General features: G+C 41.9%; 1 non-coding gene across 1 annotated transcript; it reads left to right on the forward strand.

Moving 5' to 3' along the window:
* Positions 1-1,312: 1,312 nt before the first annotated feature.
* Positions 1,313-1,383, forward strand: TRNAE-UUC (transfer RNA glutamic acid (anticodon UUC)). The gene has a single exon. It is a non-coding gene; the product is annotated as a tRNA-Glu (tRNA).
* The last annotated feature ends 3,372 nt before the right edge of the window (positions 1,384-4,755 follow it).

A 4,755-nucleotide genomic window follows, 5' to 3' on the forward strand; every position in this document is an offset into this window, starting at 1 on the left:
CAGATAGTTTTTTGTTTTATTATGATGCTTTCCTGAAGGCTCCACAAATAGCTATAGGTCAGAGTTGTTGTGTTCAACAATGATGGACTGACTCAGAGCCCTGTGGAAAAGGACTGTACCAGGTATTTCAGAAAATAGACTCCTGGGTACAGGATTCTTATGACATTGCTTAGAAAACTTTGAGACCATTTCAGGGGGCTGAGTCAGGATTTCCAGAACTCTTCAGGTGAGAAGTAGACAAGTTCATGAGACTGCTTACCCAAGATCTAGAGTGTTATGGATTGAATTGTGTCTCTCCTCAAAATATGTGTTGGAATCCTAAGCCCCATACTTGTGGATGCAATCTTGCTTGGAAGTAGGCTTTTCTTTGTTATGTTAATTAGATCCTACCTGAGTAGGGTGGGTTCTAAATCTAATCACTTCTAAGTTATAAAAAGAACAGATTAGACCAAGGGATATGCACATACTTGGGGACAGACACCTTCTGAGGATCATATACAAGCCAAGGAACCAAAGAATGCCAGGGGCTACTGATAAGGAAGAAACTGACACAGCCAAGACCCTGATTTGAACTTTTAGCCTCCAGAACATGAGAAAATAAATTTCTGTTCTTTAAAGCCACCTGTTTTTGGTATTTGTGTTACAGCTGCACTAGGTAACTGAGACAAAAAGAACAAGAATTAATTACATAGGACTAAATGAACTGATGAGGGATGATGATAGTTTTCGTTTGGAATATTGTTGCTGTTATTTTAATGTTCTATTTTCTATTTATAAGGAAGCCCTTTCTCTTTCCTCATGCCCCTCCCCCCATTGCTGTCAAGTTGATTCTGGCTCAAACTGACACTATATGACAGAGTAGAATTGCCCCATAGGTTTTCCAAGGCTGTAATCTTTTTGGAAGCAGACTGCCACATCATTTTTCCTGTAGAGTTGATTCAAACTGCCGACTTTCCAGTTAGCAGCCAAGTGATTAACGACTGTGCTACCAGGGCTCCTTCTTTATAAACTATTTGTAATTCCATAACAACTTAGTAGACTCTGCTTTTGTAAACTGAAGTGAAATATTTGTAAATATATTTTATTCTCTCTGCCTGACCTGCTCGCAAAATTCAGAAACTCTTACTGAGTTCTTACTTTTCATGAAAATATCATTATTTACATAAGTTCAATAATAATCTGCCTTTTTTTAAACCAGGATATAATTGGAAAAATTGGTTATACAACCTTGCTTAGAATGTCATATTTGAGAATGATGCTCATTTAATCAGGTGTAACAAGCCACTTGTAAGGACTAAGGTTAACTTTGATGGCAGGGGTGGTTTAGTGGTAGAATTCTTGCCTTTCATGCAGGAGACCTGGGTTTGACTCCCAGCCACTGCATCTCAAGCATAGCCACCACTTGCTTGTCAATAGAAGCTTGCAAATCGCTAAAATGCTGAATAGGTTTCAGTGAAACTTCCAGACTAAGGTGGTCTAGGAAGAAAGGACTGAGACCTACCCACTCAGTCACCTACTGGGACACTGCTGGAATTTGAAATACAGGTGGCATAGCTTCTAGCATCGTAGCAACACATAAGCCACCACAGTATGACAAACTGATAGATGGGTGGCAGGTATAAACTTTACGTTTCACAAAACCTAGATCCTCACCCCTTCCCCAGTAATGTCTTTTTTTTTTAGTTGTGGTATATATATGTTTATATATATCTCAAAAACCAAAAAACCAAACCCACTGCCATCAAGCTGATTCCAACTCATAGTGACTCTGTAGGACAGGGTTTCCAAGGGGCGCCTGGTGGATTTGAACTGCTGACCTTTTGGTTAGCAGCCGTAGCACTTAACTACTACGCCACTGGGGTTGCCATATATATAATGTAAAATTTGCCCTTTTCACCACTTTTAAGTGTACAATTCAGTGACATTAATTATATTCACATTGTTGTACAGCCATCTCCACTATATATATATATTTAAAACACACAGAAGTAGGCCTTTAAAATTTGAATTGGTTAAGATTGCTGTCTCTTTGTGCTCTGACTTTCCTCTGCTCCACTTCCTCTTGTGGCCAGTACAATTGAAGTGGCTGCAGGTAGTGTTAGGAATCCAGCTAAGGGGAAGTTGCGTTGAAGACACATTTAATTTTGGTTTGTTGTTGTTATTACTTGTCATAGAGTTGATTCCAACTCACGGCAACCCCGTGTGTGTGTGCAGAGGAGAACTGTGTTCCGTAGGGTTTTCAAAGCTGTGACCCTTTGGAAGCAGATTGCCAGACCTGTTTTCTGAGGTGCCGTGGGTGTGTTCAAGACATCAACCTTTAGGAAAGTTGTCGAGCAAGTAACCATTTGTACCACCAGGGACTCTATAATTTGGCTTTAGTGGGATACATTTACGTGGTTCTTAGTCACTTTTGAGTGTAGTTATTTCTAGCTGCCCCAGTGTAAGAATGACCTCTAGGAGTAATCCTACCGCCCAAAGTACTGACTAGCCGGGCATTGTGACAGGAAAGCGCAGGACCACTCATGAAGAGGTAGAGATAAATTTCTAGTAAAAGCAATGAACAGTCTCCTGGATTGTTTGACAATCCAATCGATGAAGAGGAGGGAGTTTTAAGAAGACATTGGAAAAAGGTTTAATATTGTGATATTTATTGGCCTTTTAAATTTGTAATTTGCTGAGACTTCATTCTCATTCTAAATAAATAACTCACTTTTCGACTTCATTTTGTCTTTGTAATTTTGTATTCTTTTACTCAAAGAGGGGTCCCGCAAATGATATAGGCCTCAAGCCCCACAAAGCCTGACTGTACCCAAATGGAAGTCTAATATGCAGTCCTCTCTTCCTCACTATCTCCTCTCTAGAGGCCAATCTCCACAGTTTTCAAGCTCCATCCCCCTGAGATACCTTGAGTTCACCTCTTCCTGGACAAACCTCTTATTGGGAACATGTGACTGCCAGGGAATAAAAAAGCTCTAAAAGATATCAAATTATAGGCCTCTGGCCACTGACAGTCAAGTCACTAATGGGAAGTCCAAAATGAGGGTAAGTTAGGAAAGCACCTCAAGGAATGACCTATTATGAGTGTGTGGTAGGAGGATGCTGGATATCTGGTAGGCAGGCAAGTCCACAGTGAATATCAGAGGGGAAAAAGTCCCCTCCTACCCAGTGTGCTACAGCCTGGAGGTCTTGCCTCTGGCCCTAAGGCCCTCCTTGTGGAGCCAGCTGCCAGGAGGGGGACTGTAGGGTGAAGAATTACTTTACCCAAAGAATTTGGTCTTTGTCCTTGGTTCCTGGGCAGTAACCTCTAAACCTTTGGGGTTTCCTGAGTGAAGTGTCTTTTTTATTCATATGGACTTCAGACTACCCTGACATCTTATGCTAATGAGGTGAATCAGGGTGTGGGGTTTAGAAGACCCACCATGTAATATCAGCCTAACAAGAGGGGCTGGAGTTTGAGCTCAGCCACATGGGCAATGAGTCAATCAACCAGTATGCCTACATACTGAACCTCCAATAAAAGCTCTGGAAATTGAAGCTTCCCAGTTAGTGATACATATGGATGCACCAAGAGGGTAGCTTTTCACTGGAGACACAGAAGCTCCATGTTGGGGACCCTCCCTCACCCTATGTGTCTCTTCTTTATGCTGGTCCTGATTTGTATGCTTTATAATAAAGCTGTAATTGTAACTGCAGAACTTTCCCGAGTTCTGTGAATCATTCTAGTAAGTTATCAAACCTGAAGTGTTAGTGGTAACCCCTTAATTTGTAGTCAGCAGGTCAGAAGTGTGGATGCTTTGGGGACCTTCGAGTTTGAGGCTGGTATCCTGAGGAGGTAGTGGGAACCCCTAAGTTTGTAGCCAGCAGATCAGAAGTGAGGGTGTCCTGGGAAATTCTGAGTTTGCAGCTAGTGTCCTGAAGGGGTAGTAGGAACTCCCAAATATGTAGTCAGTTGGCCTGAAGTCCAAGTGAATTAGAACCCCTGAACTTGTGGATCGTGTCTGAAGTCTTGGGCAGACTTGGCAGTCTGGAGGACTGGGCGTTTTAATGTGTGAAATCTAACCTAATTCTGGGTGGTTAGGGTCAGAAGAATTGAAGAGCTGATACTGCATTGCAGTTAATGTCAGGATACAACAGAATAGAACTGATTTTAGAGGAACAAATCAGCTTAGTCTTTCAGGGAGAGGATCCTTGAAACCAAAAAACCTGTTGCTCTTGAGTCAATTCTGACTCACAGTGATCCTATATGACACAGTAGAACTGCCCCATAGAGTTTCCAAGAAGCAGCTGGGGGATTAGAACTGCCGACATTTTGCTTAGCAGCTCAGCTCTTAACCATGGCTCCATCAGGTCTCCGGAGGAGTCTTAGGACCCTTCTCAGGCTGGAAGCATGAATTTGGGAGAGACTTCATTTCTCCTCAGGCTTTGGAGATGGAACTAAGAACAGGACCAGGGCTTTGTCAGGAGGGTTCTTTGTTGAGAGAGAACGTAGTTGGATAGTGAGAGGAGGAAAGATGAGGAATTTTTAATTTTCTTTTTTCAGGAAAGAGTTGGTTATTCTGTGCAGTATAGGTTAAGAACAGAGGCTCTGATGCCAGACTGCCTAGGTTTGAGTCTCAACTGCTGTTTCACCTTGGGAAAGTCATTTAACTTTTCTATGCCTTAATTTTTCATCTATGAAATGGATCTACCAATAGTACCTATCTGTTCTGGTTATACCACCCCAAGCTTAGTGTTGTAAAACAATAACCATTTTAT

Source organism: Loxodonta africana, chromosome X (assembly GCF_030014295.1).
Source record: "Loxodonta africana isolate mLoxAfr1 chromosome X, mLoxAfr1.hap2, whole genome shotgun sequence".
NCBI lineage: Eukaryota > Metazoa > Chordata > Mammalia > Proboscidea > Elephantidae > Loxodonta > Loxodonta africana.